This window comes from Hibiscus syriacus, unplaced genomic scaffold, assembly GCF_006381635.1.
Source record: "Hibiscus syriacus cultivar Baekdansim isolate YM2019G1 unplaced genomic scaffold, ASM638163v2 tig00111096_pilon, whole genome shotgun sequence".
Classification (NCBI taxonomy): Eukaryota; Viridiplantae; Streptophyta; class Magnoliopsida; order Malvales; family Malvaceae; genus Hibiscus; species Hibiscus syriacus.
The window spans coordinates 294,698-316,438 of record NW_024062981.1 but is presented as its reverse complement, the minus strand read 5'-3'; the positions used below and the strand labels follow the sequence as shown (position 1 = coordinate 316,438).

General features: G+C 36.7%; 2 pseudogenes; both read right to left on the bottom strand.

Moving 5' to 3' along the window:
* Positions 1-4,451: 4,451 nt before the first annotated feature.
* Positions 4,452-7,745, bottom strand: LOC120152929 (annotated as a pseudogene).
* Positions 7,746-13,216: 5,471 nt separating this feature from the next.
* On the bottom strand, positions 13,217-20,688 carry LOC120152931 (annotated as a pseudogene).
* Between the last annotated feature and the right edge of the window lie 1,053 nt (positions 20,689-21,741).

Here is a 21,741-nt window from a genome sequence, read left to right as displayed (position 1 = left end):
CCCCCAACATAGCTTTATCTTGTCTCATTTGCTCTAATTCTTTCGACCAGCCTTCTCTTTCTGCTTCAAACTCAGCTCTCAAGATTTCAATCTCTGACGGAACCACCTTAATGTGATCTTCCATAGAGATATCCTCATTTTGATCTGGTAAAGGAATATTTTCGTTTTTTCTGTCAGATCTCCATTCTTCATAATCAGGAGTTAGCATTTCTTTTGCTGCTTTAGCTCGGATACAAAAAATTGTTTTCCAAGCTGTAACGGCTTCCATAATACTTCTTTATAATTTTTGCTGTGGAATGTGAATTCAGATGACTGTAATCCAGCAGTGACAGGTACAAATTGACGACCTTCATACTGTCTTATGACCAGAAGTGGTGCATATCCAATTCCTCCCCATAATCCGAGCAACATTATCCAGTTGTAATTTCCACATTTGTAAATGAATTCCCTTTGTATTTGCCACGGGGCTCGCCAAACAATGTCATTGCTTTGCAGATTTCGAAAGGCATTAATCCACATATCTTTCTTAATTTCTTTCGGCCATTCCTGCTCTAGAAATTCTTTTAATGGTGAGTAATCCGTATTAAAGCGTCGGTATGAAACCTTTTCTGTCTTCCAGAAATGACTACGGATCCAAACATATAACAACTGGGTATACCCTGAGAATCGTCCACCTCCTAACTTTCTACAAGCATTTAACGATCTGAAGGTCTCTGCTAGGATTGCAGAAGCAGGATTAATCTTTTTCGGTAGCTGTTCAAACAAATCTACCACTGCAGCTTCAACATATCCCAATACTTTTGGGAAGATGACCATACCATATATACCCAGAGCAAATAAATCGAATCGTACTTTAATATCTGGATGGCTCTGAATAAGTTCTCTAATGTTGGTCCAAGCAATGCCTTCGCTTTCGCCTTTTTGTTTTGTACGGGATGCCACCCATTCTTCTCGTACCCCGGCAATCTTTGCTAATTTAACTCGAAAGGGTTGAGTTTTAATTGACTTTGAATAGATTCGATTCTCCAAAGCCCCATCTATATGTAGCAAAGTTGTGTATTCTTCAATAGTAGGGACCAAATCCTCTTTATTGAGAGTGAAGCAATTGTACCCTGGATTCCAGAATTGAATTAGGGCTCTGAGTAATTCATCATCAACTTCTACATAGAGCAAATATGGGATGTCTCCGTAAGTCTGATAAAACTGCAATTTTTTGTTTGAATCCCAACTTTCCCAAATGCTTCGCAAATCTTGCATATCATTTCTTTTTAGTGAAACTGGAGCATAACTGGCCAAGTCAGATACATAATCATCCTGCAGGCTGTCTCCTTCTCGTCTTTGTAAGTCCTCAGCCCACTGTCTTACTTCTGAGTTTAGAATTACTTGATTTGAACACTTTTTATCCATAGATGAAGGCTTTCCAATGAGACAATTAACACAAGGATCGATGTCTTTTATCCTGTATGATGCAATGCAAACAGAAAAATAAAGAACACACAAAAAGAAAATAAATTAGTTTAAAAAAATTCAATAATAACATTTACATAAATATTTTTTATTTAAACATGCTTTTTCTAAATTTAAATAATTTAAATATACATGTAATTTAATCATTAACGAAAAATAAATAAACAAGAAAGTTTAGAATTCATTTCTCCTATGTGTACACCTATTTTAGACAAAATTTCGGCATGACTTCGGATTGGAAGAGTTTCTAAGGTTTTTTATATGCAGGGTTTCAGATCTAGGAGTAAAGGTACTCGAATTGTCCATGTTAGTGCCCCCTTAGGCTGCTAACCCTCAATCCTAGTCCATTACAGACTAAAGTGAATCGAGTTCAATTCGAGGGGATACATTTCTCTATGCCTGACACGGAGAATAAATTCTCACGAAGACAGAGAGCATATGAACCCCGGAAGTTACTTGCTAGGTCTGATACGGAGAATAAATTCTCACGAAGACGTTGCTTTCACTCCCAGTTAAAAGGGACAACTCAATTATAAAGCTTTATGTTATGCAATGCACGTGTTGTGTGTGAGGAGAAATGCTCAAACCTTTGACAGTAAAATAAATAATGAAATAAAATAATTGCAAATAAAATAAAATAAAACATATAAATATTATGAAAATAATAAGTAAATATAAAAATTTTGAAAAGATAAAATTAAAAATTAAATATATGAATTTTTAATTTTTAATTAATAGAGACAATTCATAATTGATTTTAAAGTTTGACGGTCCCCAGCAGAGTCGCCAAGCTGTCGTAACCGGTTTTGGTCCGGGCACAAAATTTTAAATTTGGCTGGAAAATTGATGTGAATAAATGTTTTTGAAAATAATTTGAGAGTCGCCATCGGCCTTTTGGGTCAGGTAGGTCGAATACCTAAAAATTATTTTTTTTAAAAGAGTTTTAAAGAAAACACTAATAAAAAAATGAACTGATCTGCGTTTATAACCAAAAATTCATTCTTTTTAATAATAAAAAGGGATTCGTGGTCGGTTACGTTTAGGGAAGGATTAGCACCCCTACAACGCCCAAAATTGGTACTTTTTAATTATAAATTGTCTCTATTATTAAAATTTAAAAATTCAAAATATATTTAATTTATAATTTTATTATTTCAAAATTATATAAAAAAATATTTATTTATTTTAAAATATCAGAAAAGAACTTCTAGGTGCCTTAAGACAGCTCTTTTCTTTGATATTGATAATATTTTTTATATAATTTTTTTTTATTTTAAAATACCAGAATAGGACATCCAGTTGTATTAAGACTGTCCTTTTCTTCGATATTGAAAAATAAATATTAAAATAATTTATTTAAAATAAATATTATTTATTATATATATATATTTATGACTATAATAAAAATATTTAAATATATAAACAAGTAAAATAAAAATACAATTATAGCCATATATTTAAAAGCAATAAACAATACTTAAAATAAAGGACTAAATTATAGTAAAATTAAAAATAAAAAAAACCAATTCATAATTAATCAGAATTATGAGGATTAAACATGCTATTTTCTTATTTAATAATTTAATGATTAAAATAAACTTATTTAAAATTCGAATATAAGATTAAAATAAATTAAAAATATAAACTAGGGATTAAAATATTATCTATTAAAATTAAGGGATTAAATCTGTTATTTATCCTAAATATATTATTTTAATATAAAGGACTAAAATAAAAGAAATTAAAATTCGAAGACTGAATTAAAAATATTATAAATTCAATTTAATGACTAAAATGTAAAACATATAAAACATAGGGATTACGGAAAGGGTTTAACATTTATAAAATTACACAAATAGCCCTCCCCAAAACGGCGTCGTTTGGGAAGGGCTATTTAATGCCCAAACCGGCTGGCCCTTCGGGCCAGCTATCTCATTTCTTTTTTTTTTCTTTCTCTCTCAAACAGAGAGAGAAGAGTTCTCTGGCTTCTCTCTAAACTGAGAGGAGCCGTCCCGGTCAGCCACCGCTACCGGGCTCCGACCACCGCTGCCGGCCACCGTTAATGGTGGCCGAAAATTACAAAAATCCACCAAAATATAGATCGGGACGGTCTAAAACCGTTTCCGGTGTTCTTTTTCCTTAAAAAGCTCCCAATCGGAGCAGATCTACAAAAATACCTTCGGTTTTCGTTGTATCCGACGACGGTTGGGGTTCTCCGATGACAGAGTAAGCTTCTTTCCTCTCTTCTCTCCTTTTTTTTTTCTTGCTGCGTTGATGTTGACTGAGATCGTTGGTATATTTTTTAGTATATCTTTTTTTTTTCTCTGTTTTTTTTTCTCTCCGTCTCTCTGTGTTCTCTGTCCCTCTTTTTTTCTATTTTTTCCTTCCTCCTTTTAAGGTTGGGGTGGTGGCTTTTATAGCCACCACCGGTGTGGCCATCGGACCGGTCCGAAGATGGGGTCTCGGTGAGTCACCGGACTACCAGTGGTGACTCACCCCGTAGCCATGGCGTGGACGGCTGGCGTTGGAGCTTCTGGAGCCTTCGGTTGGGACGTGGCAGCGGCGGAGGCGGCGAGATAGCAGCGGCGGCCGCGTGTCCCTAAGGTATCAGACCCTAGGGTTTCCATCTGGGGCAATCTGGACCGTTGGATCTCTTAGATCCAACGGCTGTGATGAGGCGGCCGGCTAGATTAGGGTTAGGAAACCCTAACTGAAACCCCCAAATGTTTAGGGTTTCTGGTTTGTTCTGGACCGGTTCTGGTTTGTTTGTAACTGGGCCGGTCCATTTGTAATTGGCCTGTAATTAATTATTTATATATATATTTAATATATATTTAATAATAATAATAATAATAATGATAATAATAATAATAATAATAATAATAATAATAATAATAATATAATAATATAGATAAAAAATTAGTATCTTCACATACATATAATTATCTATACACTCTTTCATTTAATCCACATGCACCTAGTTAACTATGATATCGAATGACGCCTTCGCCTTTGGAACAAGAACCGAGATTCTGCATTTGGTTTACCCCCTATAGTCTTCACATTGTTGATCCTGAACAATGAGTTGAGCTTGCTCAATTTCTTGGTGAATGATTTGAATATCTTGTTTGCAGGGTGAGACCTGACCAACTCTTGTTTCATCGAAACATGATCCTTTTCGAGGTCAGTTAGCCTCCTTCTCATCCTTGCAACTTCGAGTTTCAGCTCTCGGTTCTCTCTTCGAACCGATGCATAGTTGTCTCTAGGCGAGATGGCTCCTCTCCCTGCACCACTGCTTGAACGTCCGTTGATTGCTCCGAAGAAGAATTGATTGTGGCCTCCGTTCATTGCGTTCCGAAGCCTGATTTGCTCAAAGTACAGCACTTGGACAGCCATTTGCACAGGTAACCTTTCGTTCTGTGCTGCATGGCTACATGCTTCTTGAGATAATTTCTGGCAATCTATGGTTTTACATAGTCTGTATCATTCGGAATCCTTAATGTTCGGATGAACCAGTAAAACAGCAAAATAGAAAATGGTTCTAAGAGTGCCTAGAGATAACATAACTAGGGGGCTACTTACTTATTAGTGTTTTCTTGTGAGACACTCACCTTGAGGAAGATATCAACGGCTCGGTATAATCCGTCGCTAACTATGCGAGGATGGTCGGGAAGTAACTCTGCAAGTGCTATGAATTTTGATGGCATCATGTTTGTGTCCAGTGCAGCTTCTGCAAGATAAGTGTCCAGTAACTTGGATACTTTGAGGATTGAACTTTGTTTGGGAGATCCTGGGCTGTCGAAATCGTATGCCATTTCGCTTTCGTCTCTCATGGGATTGTCCTCATCATCATCCTCGTCTAAGTTCAAAAATATGGAGAAGATCCTTCAAATTGACTCTGTATCATACAAGGTTGTATAATTGTTTCCATGTGAATTGGTTGTTATTAGGATATCTTCAAGAATTGCCTGGTCTATTTGCAGGCCTATCCTCCTCTCGAGATCCGATCTACGAGAAGTAGATGCCGATGAGGCTGTTGCAGTTTTCAGTAAACTGGAGAGGAAAGCCATGGGAACCGAACTCTTCCTCGATTGAGTCGGCAGTAAGCTAACGATGGCTTCGACGATGACCCTTTGTTTCTTTTGCAGATGGTCCCTGAGGACCAGACCTTGAAGAGAATTGTGCGTGTAATTTATCAAAGTTTTGCTGATCATATCCTGCTTTAGACCCTTCGATTTCAAGGTCGTTAAAACTCGTTGGAAGAAATCAAGGTTAAGAATCGCCAAAGACTTTCCCCACCAGTCGGACTGTGCTTCGGGTTCGATCTTCGGCATAGCTTTCAATGGGAAGTTGTGGCCAAGTTTCAATAGGCCTGAAGTGAGCTGCTCTTTGCATGCATTATTCGCAATTGCAATGATAAGCCTATTAACCAGGTTGATATCTTCAGAAACAGGCAACAGGTTTTCGCAACGGTGAAGAACAGTTATCGAGCTCGATATGTTCGGAAGAACCACGTCCTTTAGATTCCCTTCTGTCTGAGCTTCCAGGTTCTTCTCCGCAAACTCTTCTGTTATCTCCAGAAAATGCGATACACATCTTAACATGGCGACATTCGATATGGTAATCTCGATATTTATTCCATAGCAGAACTTTGCAGCTAGCTCAAACGCTTCAGGTCCACCAGGAATAGAAGAGAGATCCATACGGGAAACCGTTGCATCCTTCGCCTCGACCAACAACTTACGGATTCTTCCACTCCGAGACACTAGAGGGAACTGAAAATAAAATTTACAACCACATAACCAAAGCTTCTATCACAATGATGAAACAATTTCTTGGTCACAAGGTAAACATCTTTCAAATACCATATGCATACAGCATACACCAGAAATACAAATTAACTGCTAAAGAAATGCCAAAACAGTTTCACCTTACCTTGTGAAGTGCAAAGCTTGATGCTCATACTTAAACGGTGAGATCACTAGATACATCAAAAATAGGCCTGCAAGATTGATAATCAGGTTAAAATGATGCTGGAAAGAGACTAAAACTAAAGGGAATCGATGAATGAAATTGTACATGCTTGTTAGTGTAAATAGTTTAGATATCACATTGTTGCTTTTGGCATAAACCTACATTCCCATGCCTGAACTCAAGAATTCTTCAATTGTTTGCTTTGTTTCATTGAACATCTCTGTCAATGGGGGGAAAGAAACCTACCATGGTTCATGGTTCGACATGGAGGTCCACCCAGATGGGGAAACTGACAAGTGATAACTCAATAATTATAGCATGAGTGGTGTTGCTTAAGCAACAGTGAGTGATATAAGGTCATATTGGTGAAAAAAACGAGTAAGCTATTTTACAGACATTCGTGGATATGAATTGCTGGGAACCAAATGGGACCCTGAATTTTATTTGATAGCCGCGTGTGTTTTTGTTGCATTCTGGGAGAATATAGCAACCATTTGATAGGGCAGCTTATGACAATATAGAACTTCATATTATTGATTCTGTAGGATAAGAACAGGACCCAATATCCGGCAACCGAGGATCGTGTTGCCGGTCCTTCGGATGGAAGGCTTCCGAGGTAAAGAACTTAGCTCGAAAGAGGTTAATCTGCATACTCAACTATGACTGTTCCAGGCTTATCAGCAAGTGGAAAATTATTAGACAAAGAAGATTGAACACTTTGCATAAATTATGAACCTAGGATCCAGAAATGAAGAATGAAGTTGGAAAACATCACTTTCGAAATAAAAATAAAAATATCTGAATCATTAATTCAGGTTTCAGAAACTGTTTTGGTACGTGAAACACAATGGTCCAAACTCGATTAAACTGTAGGAGTTTTCGAAGTCCCATGCAGCAGAAGTAATAACTAATAACAAAGAAGAAACAGACTACCAATTCAAATTCTAATGCCTTAGAAATCACTCTGCAACAAAGAAGAATAAGAAGGTTAATTACCATTCAGTGGCATGCCTTATACTTGAACTTGGAAGAAAAGATCTCTTCCCTGATACAGTAGGTTTCACTTCACCAAGAGTAATAACACCCATCTCCTCAAGAACCTGGAAAAATTCAGATTTCAGCCCTATGAATGTTATGATCGACAAGTAGGCACTAACAAGTTATAGCCCAAATATCGTCTTCTTTTTTTCAGTTCAATACTCCATGGTTTCTTCTTTTGACAGGTTGTTGTTTAAGGACACCAAACCTCTCTTTTTCTTCTCTTAATGATCTATATTCAGGAGGAGGAAGGCTGGACTCTCTGGGGTGAGGTGAAATTAAGTCATATGAGTTCATGCAGGATTAGAGGGTGGTTAAAAGGTTTAAATTTTACTTTTAATGAGTGTTTTGTAAACAATGTGCCTAATCTAAAGTCATGAACTATTTGGTTGTTTGTTCTTTTGACATGGTTTTTGTTTATGAAGGAAAAAATATTGCAGGAATCCTGAAGGGCCGCAGTGCTTTTTGGGGATGTAATCATGGCTAGTGAAAGCTACCCATATAAAATAAATAAGAGAAAATAACTTCGGTGATCAAAAATCCCAGATAATATACGCAATAATCGCAATTGATTGTAGATTGACTTTTAATTATGACATATTTAATCGTATAATACTAATACAATTGGTTGCTGATTCAGTTGTTTTAAGGTGCATGATTGTTAATTGTTTCCTGAATAATCACATTGTATTGGAAACAAGTGTTGGTAATGCTCAATCCCACATAGTATTGGAAACACTATTGAGAATGGTATTTAAGGCTTGGTTTTCCCACTTCCTTGTTGAGTGATAGAGAACAAGGGGGACTCTCGCGTGCCGCTGTCTCGTCTCGTCTCGTCTCGGGTCGGGTCGTGGTGGGGTCGGGTCGGGTCGTGGTCGGGTCGGGTCGGGTCGTGGTCGTGGTCGTGGTCGTGGTCGTGGTAATACTTATCTTCGACACGCCCGCGCGGATACTATCTTTTTAGAGAAAATTCTTAAGAAACAAAATCTTTTTTTTTTAACTATCACAACGAATTTTGGCAACGAATTTGAAAAATCGCAACGACAACTGTAGACTATCGCAACGCGAACTGGAAAATCGCAACGCGATTTTCAACTATCGCAACGCGAACTAGAAAATCGCAACGCGACTTTCGCAACGAATTTGGAAAATCGCAACGACAGCTGTAGACTATCGCAACGAATTTGGAAAATCGCAACGACAACTGTAGACTATCGCAACGCGAACTGGAAAATCGCAACGCGATTTTCAACTATCGCAACGCGAACTGGAAAATCGCAACGCGATTTTCAACTATCGCAACGCGAAATGGAAAATCGCAACGCGATTTTCAACTATCGCAACGCGAACTGGAAAATCGCAACGCGAAATGGAAAATCGCAACGTAATTTTCAATTATCGCAACGCGAATTTGCGATAGTGGAGATCACAATGCGAATTAGAGATCGCAATGCGAATTAGAGATCGCATGGCGATTTTGTTGGTCATTTTCACAAATCCAAAAAAAGTTGATCAAAATCGTATATTATCTGAGATTTTTGGCCACTGAAGTTATTTTCTCTATAAAATAATAGCTTAATTAACTCTTATATTATGTGTAAAGTCTTACTAAAGTAGGGTATTAAGAGGGTGAGCTGGATTACAAGTTATAATTAGTACGACTCCCCCTGTTTACACACACGTATATGTTGACAGTGATTTTTGTCCCAGTTATTATTATTATTATTATTAAATAATAATTTTATTACAGGCCTAAACAAAAACCCGGGACCTAATTACAAAACAACCCAGGAACGCATACTACAAGTGACCCGTCGACCCAAATCAGGCCCAACGACAAACCCAGATCCAATTTCAAAGTAGATTCGACCCGAAGACCAAGATCCGACCCAACAGGCCCAAACCCGGTTAAGGTTTTCACCTTAAGTGCTCTGTGCCGCCAGCCTTCTCAACCGTTGGATCTGTGAGAGATCCAACGGTCCAGATTGATACAGATGAAACCCCAGGGTTTTATCATAACCTAAGGCTATGACGGCCGCCACCTTAGCTTCGGGATATGCTCGCTGCTGCCTCCGGTGTCAGGTGCTCCTCTCAGTTACTGCCACACAGCCACCGCTGCACCAGCCAAATCCTGAAGATATGGGTGCAATAAATGCACCCAGTGACTCACCACCATAGCTCTGGTGACTCATCGGGAATCACTCTTTTAACCGGTCAAAAGAGTGATTCGAAGGGGCCTATAAAAAGGGTCGAACCTACAAAGCAAGAAGGACACGTAATAACAACCACATACAAAGAGAACAAAGCAACAAAAAAATAGTAGCATCCATTCGAAAACAAAATAAAATAGAGAGGAAAGCTTATCGTCGTCGTCGAAGGTTTTCAAAGGTCGTCGGAGAGCCGAAAAATTGAAGGTAAAAAACCTATATCTACTACGTATGGTGGGTTTTTAAGAGGAAGGGAGGTCGGATCTAGTTTTAGGGAAGGTCGAAGATTAATTTGATATACTTTTCCGATATTCGGCCACCATGGACGGTGGCTGGCGGTGGTCGTCGGCACTGATGTACTGTTGCCGACTTGGTGGTCGATTTACCTCCGGTGAAGATTTTTAGAAAGAGACGAGAGAAAAGAGAATTCTCTCTGTTAGAGAGAAAGAAAATGAAAAAATGAAGATCGGGAGGCCTTTAGGGCCGGTTAAAGGGTATAAATACCCTCCCCATATGCTGTCTTAACTTATGAGAAAGTTACTTCCGACAATTTTAAAATGAAAAGGTGTCCAATTAAGTGAAACACAAAATTTGGTCTCACCTAAATTTTGGGAATGAAAGAAAAATAAATGTTCGTTCATTTAAATTCTTCGAGAAAAGATCGTTAGAACTTATGTAAAATCTGATCTCAATGTCTTTAAATAATCGAATATTTTTATTCTTTCTAAAAAGATTGGTAATTTTAAATTTAATCTCTTTTTGTGTGCATTTGGAGATTGGTGTGAAATTAAAATATTTATTTGTTTCAATTGGAGTAAGAATTTATTGTCTCAAGGTATGAGAGATCATTTATTCTCAATAGGAAATAATTAATTATTATAATATTTCATTTCAAAATTCCAAAATTTTGTTTTATGGGATCAAAAATTAAATTAAATCCAAATTTGTAAATTTCATTGCAAAGACAAATAATTAATGAACAATGTACTAATTTTGGGCGATGTGAGGTGTTAATCATTCCCTACACGTAACCGACTCCCGAACTCATTTTTTGGTATGCTGACCCCTTTTGTGTTGTTTTAATAATTTTTAAAATAAATTTTATTAAAATAATAAAATGTTTTAGGTGTCCAATCGCACCTTAATCAAATATTGGTATCAACTCCTTAAATAGTGTTGTATCTTACTTGAGAAGAAAAACACCAAAATAATTCGAGACGAGATTTTAAAAAATAATAAATTTTATTTTCTGCGAAGAAATATCGTTTGGACAGTGTCTGCAAAATTTAAAGTAGTTTTAGGTTCTAGCTAGAAGCCAAAGCCTGCAACTATGGTCATTTCTGTGCCACAATCACTGGGCATTACCTTAACAGGCTACAGTTTCCTTAGTTTCTCCGAAGTCGGATGTTATTCCTTCTCCCTTACACAAACTTTAGTGCTGATAAACTGTTTTCATGATTAAATATGGGAATTTTAATAACTAATTAAGGGGAAATTGTTTATAGATTCAACCGTTCCAACAACAATAAAAAATATCTGGTGTTGGTTGTATTGTGTCAGGCTCAACTTAACCTAATCAAACAAATATACTCATAAATTTATTAAGCAGTGTTAGTGTATGTATGTACTCTTGGTACTGCAAACTGGTGGCTTAATTATGGCCTAAGATTGCATGGATCAAGTGGTACTAATGATTCCATCAATTCTTAGCATTTTTTTTCTTTTGAGTGTATGAGCCCGGATTATATCTCAGTTAAGAGTCAAGTTTGGAACTTTAAATGAAATAAAATTATTCCAACACTACTTTTTTTTTTATAGTATTCAAATCCAGAATTTTACTTTAAAGGACATCGAACTCATTATCATAACCTAATGAGTGGACCTAGTGAACAAAAGAGTTGTTTTGCCTAAGAATTCTAGAAAAAATCCCATTACTCAAGTCATCAAATATTAGTATTCCAATGGATTATTGGCTTTGAGGGGGAGAAATTAAGGTTTGAAATGAATAGTTTATCATCTATTGTTTTCATTATCTCTTAAGAGGCACATCATGAACAACTTATGCTTTATAGCACTCCTAAAAAATTTTTAAAGTTTGAATCAGGCATTATTGCAATAAGCAGGTTACACCAGAATCCAAAAGCTTAACAAATTGGCTTTGATTATGTTAGCTGAATACATCATTAGACAGACACCTGAAGGATCAATCACCAGACTTCAAGAAAATGTGGCTTAAATATAGCATACGAAATATCTCAACATATCCATATCGAACACATACAGGATTGATCTTCAGTGTCACATTTGAAATGAGAAATCCAGTTTTTGGGTTCGGTTTCTTTCGAAAAGTCCCATTCATTAAGGGTTAATTTTCTGGACCACAGTGATATGTATCACCCAAGAAAATGGGAGTACAGACGCCAGGGCTGGATACTGAAGCTAAGATCCCAAAGGGAATGTTTTTTTTGTCCAACTTTTCATTTTCTTTTCAAGTAAAATACAGGTGAAGAGGGAAAAGCAGCTTTGAATCATTAGTGCTGCAGGTGGATAAGCAAAGCAAAGTTGGTTGCTACAATTATAGTTACAGGAAAGATGTGAGCCCACTTCTTTCTCCCTAGCCATATGATTTACTTATTAGCAATTTACTGCAAATAAAGGGTATTTGATTGTGTGGGTATCTGTATATGCTTAATTTTGATCTTACAGCAATCATTAATGAAGCTGAAGATTTGTTAAACCTGGTTTGAACTTACTGGTCTTCGCCATGCTCGAATCAGGGGGGTTGCTTTCAAATATTTGAACCATGGATTGTCTAATTGTGAAACATGTGGGGTTTATGGCCTTTTTGCCAAAAGTTAAAGCAATAGTGATTGTTGCGCATGCTCAAAGCTTCATTGTGATTTGCTCATTAGCTATATTACAAAGAATGCAGTGTGTGCCCCCATTGGATCAAGTGAAATCCAATGATTAACTTTTTAACTTCACCTATTTGAGTTATATAATTGTGCACATTGCCTGATTTCATTGGTTTGTTCAGCTAATTTGCTTCTTGCTGTTTCAATTCAATCCCTTCGGTAAGGAAAATAAACAGTGGAATAATTGAAAATCTCACGTTACACTAAATGATGAAAAGGCTTTAGCAGCTTGCTTTTCAAGTCACGACAAAGCTAGCGAAGCAAATTATGCAGGGAAATAGTTAGATCAGTTGACAGGGTATAAAAATTCAAAATTTTACTAATTTTCTTGATAGCTGCATAATGAAAATAGCTTACCGATAGAAAATTTTTAGGATTTTTACGAGAAAAAAATACCGAGAGAGAGAGAGAGAGAGATTATCTTGAATACATATTATATTACAAAACAAGCATAGCAATGGCAAAAATGAAATTCAGCTAAGGTGTTCATTGCAAAATGATGGAATACAACATCAAGCTGAAAACATGGTCACAGGCTATCCTGATATGGTGGCTTTATGATGTGATTATTTCAAGAAAGGATACTTGTTCATACTCTGCTACAACAGCTTATTACAGATAATATTGATGGTGATAAAAAGGACAAGCTAGGCATAAATACAATCAGTTCTATTCTGAGGTAAGCAGATTGGTCGATAAGCCTTGCAGCTGATAAATGTAATTTTGCACAATTGACTATAATGTACCCAGATATATTAACAGGAAAACACATCACGGTATCTGCGAGATAATGAAGAATGGCTCTAGCATTTTACATCAATTTGTGCGACGAACCTCACCACCCTGTCTTGTGATTCTACTACTGCTTAGAGGAACAGAACTCTGACTTGAAAATTGCAAATTGGAAAGAGGAACAGAACCCGTCTGTGAAAAAATCAAACCAACTGAACTACTAGATGTGCTAGCAGATGAAGGAACCATGATCAAATAAGAACCCTTCTGAGGCCCTGAAATAAGCTCCGGCCGTAAATCAGAAGAGGAAGAAAGTGTGAAGGTAGCCAGTAAAGACCCAACTTAATAAGGAGCAACTGGCATATCAATGAGAGATGATGCTGATGGACTAAATCTTATTGTTCCAATAGGGTGATCGAATTTGCACATGGATCCAAACTTGCAGTGTTCATTCTGCAAGTAGAATGAACAAGGCTGCACACCCTGTTGACAGCAAAGAATCAAATCACACCAATTTTTTTTTTAAAGAAGTTTTTAGGATAGACATTGTATCACAAAACGGTGAAAGTAATAAACTAGACGTACAAGTTAGCATGCTCCAAAAAGAAAAGGTTCATGAGATAGCAGTAATAAGGCTGAACAGAAGGTGGAAGGAAAAATAAAAACAAACTAGAACATATTTCCCTATCTGGTCCACACACACAAAGACATACAGGGGACTCAAAAGGTGAAGTATTGAAGAAATTATTACCTAACGAATCTTTAAGACTAGGCAAGGTGAAGCATTGAAGAAATTATTACCTAACCAATCTTTAAGAATAGTCAAGGTGAAGTCATTAAGACATTATTATCTAACCAACCTTTCAAGACTGCGCCTATCTTCCTGTTATAAACAATGAATGAAAAATAGCAAAACTGAAAATTCCAAAAGACCAAGTAGCTGCTGCAATGATAAAATTTACAAAGATATATGACCACTAGGCCAAAAACCCGATTCCATGCATCACATAGTGGAGTTACTAAAGCATAAGACGGTACAAAATTGCTATAATAAAATTTACAAAGATATATGATCACTAAGGTAATAGTCTATTAGAAATTAGGGGACCATGATAACTATAATGAGAACTTGCAAAGGTTGATTCAGAATAGCATTCTTATACCTCTATTTCCGTTGAAACGCTACAACTTGAAGCATGCATGTTATTCAGAAAGTATACTATCAGGCAAATACAACAATTTGAAGAATCATCTTCTAATAGGCATTAGACACATACACCTCACAAAGATGTGTGCATGTTATCAGTATATAAAGTTACCATTAAATCGAACCGAATTTTTTTCTAACAAAAAACATACTAAAATTATTAAATAAGATAATAAAATCTTGATGATGTCCTCATACAAGGCATAGGAAACTTTGGTGAAGCTAGGTTGCCTAATTTAATAAACCTCCTAGTTGCTGCAAAAAGATGTGCTACTCCCTACCATAAATTTGTAGCAGCTTTCAGATTATCTATCTTTTGGCCACAAGAACATTAAAAACATTCAGAAGCCTCAACTAAAGTGCTCCATCATTGCCTTCACTAAGGATCAATTCTAATATCAAATGATAAGTTAAAACCCTAACACACATTCTCTTCAAAAGAATATTCCTCTTTATCCAAAACTAATTATGAAACTTTGACAACCTAAGTCATCTAGTAAGCAATAATTAGATTCATGAGTTCTGAAGGCCAGCAAAAAGCTTTCCCCAGTAGATTATTTGCAGGTGTAAACAATAAAGCTGTTGAATGTGTATGAAGAAATCTCAAATCCGTCAATGATGATCATTATTGAAGCCTTCTCGTTCCTTACACTTGAGCATTGATTAAAAGTGAAAGCAAAGGTCAAAAGGCTGTCACTTCCTTTCTTTCCTATCTAAGGAACAAAACTTTCAACTCCATGGAAGATAAATTAAAAAACAGAATTTCAGACTTCTGGGGCAATCACTCAAAGTCAATTCTAGAGGTATTTCCAATATATTAATCAAAGCAATCTTAGTTCAATAAAGATTTTGAAGTCAAGATCCCTATAAAATCCAAGTCAATGACCTGCTGTGTAATGCTTGGGGTATAGGTTGATTGGTTGACTGTATAGGGTTTGCTTTTTTGCATTGTATGCTGGAAGCATTTGATTTTGTTTTGCTTCCAGTGAAGTTTGTAGCTTTGGCTTGAGTCTCTATTGTAGAAGACTATCTGCTTTTTTGGGTAATTAAAATTGCAATTATACAAAAAAAAAAAATCCAAGTCTAACAAAATGTCATCTTTAGCATAAAACACAATAAAAGAACAAAATAAAGACAGATTATAGTGTTGACATACCGGACGCAAAGGAAGTCCCATTGGGTTGAGGGCGCAATTTGTTCGTGGCACAACCCTATCTCTGGGATGATGATACCTACAAGACGATCCAATTTACAGTCACCATTTCTCAAATAGTATTGGCATTCAGGTTCACCGGGTCTCTCTGGGAATGTTTGTTCCTTCTGGTTACTTCTTGAAGGCCCAGAAGAAGGCAAGGAAGGATAGGGTCCTGCAAGTGAGGGTGTTGAAGAAGATAGCTGTGTTAGTCCATAGAGAGAAGTTGCTCCAACAACAGGTTGTGCACCAGGAGAGAGTACCGGGCTTACGGGTGCCTGCACAAAGTAAGTCAATCAGTTTCAGGAATCCCATATACTTTGGCATTATCATAATGCAACAATGCTGATTATCCTACCGAGTAACGACTCCAACCTGGAATAGGAACCACTCCAGGGGAATACAGCACAGGACCATAAGCCCCTTGAACATATGAACCGGGCATTAGTGGATGCCTTGCCACTCTCACACTGGTTGATGCTTGCCCATATTATTCAGGCATAGGAACTGAAGGAGACTGCACCGACAGATAAAATTGAGGTGCAGATGCTGGCATTGATGTACCAGCTGACTGAGGATGATGGAATTTACAAGTAACACCAAATTTGCACTGGCCCGTTTTCAAATAGTAGGAGCATTCTTCCTCACCCTGTTAATAAATGCACATTAAACCTTTTCTGGATATTTTTAAGAATACTCAAATAGATATATAAAAATTGAGAAAGAAAATATAAGAACAGATCAACTAAACCAGTCGTAACGGATATCCATATATATTCAGTGGGAACATGGCTAAAGGATCCACCTCCGTGTTTTAGATGGTGAAACTTACAGGATGCACCAAATTTACAAGTCCCAGTTTTTAAATAAAACTGCAAACAACCACAAAAGCACAAGTTAGGAAAATAAAGAAAAATTCTTTGAAGCATTAATTAGCAAAGGAGTTGATTCATTAACAAAAAATTTGCATTTTTCCATAAATGGTTTTTTCATTTACCTGGCATGCAGGTTCCCCAGGTCGTTCAGGGTACTCCCTTGTAGCTCTTACGGAAGCCTCAACCTAAATGGCATCACAACCAAATAAATATGTGTAACTAAACTCTGACAAGAGGCTTAAACCCAAGCACAGGAGGGGAAAAAAGTAATCAGCCCAGACATCTGACAGATCATTAAGAACTAGTACAAGAGAAGGGTTACTCGTATTACCAATTTTAGAGAAGATGGTGAAGAAACTCAAATAGACATAAGTTGCAGGCAATTCGTTTAAATCCGGCACAGGGGGTGCCAATCATAACTTGTAAACTGAGGTATTCAGTTTCTATTTTGAGAGAAATATCAAACTAGAAATATTATCTCTATCAACGTCCCTATGAGTTATATGCATCAAATTCTTGCACTGTATTGTAGCGGAATATAACTGGGAAAATTGCTTCATTTATCCACTACTATTGTGATAAGTTCCTTATTCCTACTGCACTTTGTACTTAAATAGTCAACATGAAATTGTTAAACTAAGTTCACTAGGTTGCACCAATCTGTAGCTACTAACGGTCAAATGCAACAGCATCAATAAATATTCTCCATTGTATTCCATTAACCAGTATCAGTTGAATGTAGAGAACCAAACAATGCAAATGAAAACACTTAAACAAAAGGATAACCCCAACTATTGAGGCGAATTATAAAAGGATTTTACACTTACCGCTGCACGGTTGAGAAGGTGATTGTACCGGCACCTACTACCGTACCCGCATAGACCGGTTCGCATATAGTAAACACAGTCAGGTACCCGGGCCGTTCCGGGTACGATTCGGTACCCCTCAACGACAATTGCCACATCGATTCTGCATTACACTAAAGAAATACTAAAAACGCCTAATTCACTCTCCGCAAGGTAAAGCCCCTAAAGTCCCAGATAAAAATAAGATTTAGAGAAGTGATATTGTTACAATGCGGGTTGAAAACCGGGAAAAAACCAAAACGGGAAATACCTTCCAAGCCAGTTCCGGGACCAGCAGGACTACATTCGGGACGGTGAACCGATTGCGACCCATTCCGTGTCGGCTTTCGACCGTACAACTCCGTCGAAACGGTCCTATTTTTTTGGGGGTGGGGGTGGCGGGTTCTGTTACATCTGAATACCTTGCCGACTACACAAAAAAAATAAAAATAGAAATAAAGGTTCTACAAAGAACAATGGAAGGTTCTAGAATGATAGAGAGAGGACGATCGATGTGGAAATTGTAACAGACTAATACACACCCATAAGAAAACCACTGAAGAAACAGAAAGAGAATTATTAAAGATAAGTAAGGACAGAGAATAAAAGGAGAGAAAAATCAGAATTATGTCCTTTTCCATACCTCCTTCATAATCATTAAGCTATAAAAATAGTTTGACGAACATTAAAAGAAAAAAAAATACTTAAAAATTTTATTCTTGAACTACCAAATATTTCTATAGTTCATTATAACTATACACAACCAAAATACAACCTCAAGAGTAACCCACTCTAAACTACGACTCATCTAAGACTTTATCCGTAATTAGAACTAGTTTTCCACTTTATATTACAATGTAAACTTCCTACACATACGAAAACAATATGAAAACTACATATAATTACCTAATACCTGACTTTGCAAGTTCATTAGCCTTCCAATTACAACACCGAATGATTCTTATGATTACATTTTTATTTGCAACCACTGTACAAATTTTCTTAACCAAATATTCGAACAAGGCTGGGCAAGAACTAGGATTTTTAATCCACTTCAATGCCTTCAAACATTCTGTTTTCAGAATCAATCTTTCTTTAGATCCCCAATCCCTCCTAAAAAAAAAATTTAATCCTGATTTAATTGCCATCAATTTAGCCAAAATAGGAGGACCATATCTCACATTTTTTGAGGAAAAACCCAACAGCTTCTTATTCGAATCATGAATAAGACCACCAATACCCTTTTTAAGCCACTCATTCTCCACTACTTTGTCAACATTAATCTTCAAAAAACCTGAAGAAAGGGGGACCAAGCAGGAGAGAGGGAAATCGCCTTCTTAGCTTTCCAATGAATATCCGCCAAGGATGGGTTACTCACTAAGTTATCAAACTGCATCTTAGCATAAGGAAATTTCGCCGCAAACCAAGAAATCAATCTAAACTCAAATATATTCTACTATTCACCAAAATGACAACATTTCACTAAAACAAATCACTCAATTAAAATAAATCACTCACTAAGCTATGATTTATGTTGAATTGTCCAACAAGTTCGACAAACTTTTTCAATCGATGCTCACTGTCCGAGAATTGTGACAACTAAATATGGACGCAAAATACAGTGATGAGTGAGTATCGTATCCATATAGATTGGAGGAAATTTATAAATTCGGTCAAAGCAATTTATTATTTCACCTAAATATAGTAATGGTATGTACAAATGAGAATGTTGTGGCAAAATGAAATAGATGTTGGTGGGAGTGGAACGATAGTGTGACGTGGAAGCAAATGGAGATGTCGTGGCAAAATGGATGGAAATGTCGTGACAAATTAAATTGTGTTTAGTGCAATCAAATGAAAATGTAAAGGCAAAACAAAATGTAAATATTGGACTTGAATAAAATGACTTAACAATCATCACACAACAAGATACTATGGAAATGAATGATAGAAGTCACTTAGGAAACTTAAGTATATCTTTTCAGGATGGTCTCACTTCTATGTCTTACTTGCCCGACAGAGTTTACTAAGAGTTCCCAATGCTATCTCTAGTCAAGGGACTCGACAGGTTCATGATGCTATGGAAAAACCTATTGGCGTTAGCAAGTGCAGGGATCCTATTGGTTCAGATAACATAATACGTCACGATAATACCACTTAGCGGCAACACTAGCATCTAACCTCTCGACCGAGCACTATTCCTTTAGTCGATTGAATCCTAGTCTTAGACTAAGGTTGGATTATGCATAGTTACTATCTAGAACTCCTTGCTTATGTGGATCCTCCCTAGTTTCTCTCGAACACTAAGGATATGCTACTTAGTCATTCTCTCGAACACTAAGCAATCTCCTAAGGAATGACTACTCTCATAGCTCTTACAACCTTAAGGCATTAAACATCATAAACAAAAAAAATAACATATACAAAAAACAATCATCCATTAAAAATAAAACTTAAATATCCATAAGGAACTCCACCAAATAAGCCTAGTTCATGGTGGGATTCGAATATTCCAAGCAACAAGGCATGAAATTAATCCGTTCCATAAAACCCAAATAAGATAAATTAAAGTAAACAACAATGGATGGAGGAAAAACCTTCGACGCGCACTGCTTGAGCTCCCTCAGCCACACGAACTGGCCTAGATCGCTAGCTCCTCTCGGACGCCTAGCTCACCACTGCTTCGAGCTGGCTAATGAATGCCACGAAAAAAAGATTGAAGAAAAGGATGAACCTTTTCTTTCAGCCGTCTCTTCACTCTTTTCCAAAAAATCAATCCTTTAATTGGTGGCTTCATCTCCTATTAATAGTGGGGAATAAACCTAGGGTTTTGTGTTAAAATTTCTAGGATACCCCGATTAGGTTTCCTCTCACGTGAGGGGGTGAGCATTTGTGGCAGTAGTCCCCTTCAGGGCAGCTGGGCATGGTCCCCTCCTCGATAGCTTGCGGCTGGTGTGGTCCAGACAGAATCAGTCGACTTAGGTGGCAGATGTTCCCTCCTAGGTGAAGCGATTGAGGGCACGTGAAGGCAAGGACAACTGGCTCTTGAAAATATCATCTTTCATATTTCCGCTTCCAAAATGACGTCCAAGTTGGCATTTGCATTCTGTTCAGCAGTCTCATCATGTCACGACAATTCCTTTTGCTTATCATTACTCTAAAATTCTGCACATCGTCAACAAACACCTTCCCCATAATGTAGCACCGTTTACAAAATAAAATGTCGCGACAAAATATATTTCCTCCAGATGCAACTATATGCTCCTAAATGCATCTATTTGATCATATATAAGCCCTTAGACAATCAATAACTTAAGTGAAAATGCCTTAAATATGACCTTTTTCGCGAGTTATCACTCACTACCATTAATGTAATCAACGTTATATCATGAACATTCTTGATGATTGTTTTCACTTTCTTCAACCCATGTTGAACCATATTGTTCAAAATGTGAGCACAACAAAAAACATGGAACAACTTTCCACCACAAATCAATTCTTAGTTGATCAGAATGTATTGCCATCGATCTGTGGTATTTTTCATAAATAAATAAAAAGATTAGTACTTTTTAGTAACTTACGCAATTAGCTTGAGTCGTGAATGCGTTAAAAGTAAAAAAAAGATGAGATCGTCCCTCACATAAGCACTGTCATATAAAAGCTCGCAAGATTAGTACTTTTTAGTCTAACTTACGCAATTAGCTTGAGTCGTGAATGCGTTAAAAGTAAAAAAAAAGATGAGATCGTCCCTCACATAAGCACTGTCATATAAAAGCTCGCAAGAATGGTTTGATGGGTGTTTCGTGGAAATGGATCCAAATACTAGACTCACACCTAGTTTGTTTAATCGGATTTTAAGGTATTATTTAACTAATCCCATTGCATCTTCAATATTTTCTTGAACAAAAAAGACCCTGGATGGTTAAAGTCGCCTCAAAGAAGTTTCATCCTTTTTAATTCTTTCATTTTTTTTTTGGAAATTTTAATATCCATTTAATCAAAAAAAAAACTTAGAAATGAGATTGCAAGGATACTCATCATTTGAAAACAAATGTTAGTACAAGTCAACTAGTAATTTTGTTTTCAACATAAAGTGACTACCATCCAAAGAAACTGAGAAACAAATGTGTACTTGGAGTCCATTTCTAATATTGGAAGCTTAACTGTACCACTCAATCTCATTATCTCTTATCTTATCATTCCAATCTGGAACCATTTTTTTATGCATTATGATATTCTTCTTACTTTTTTCGAAGCATACTCGAAATGCATTTTCTTCCAATTACTAC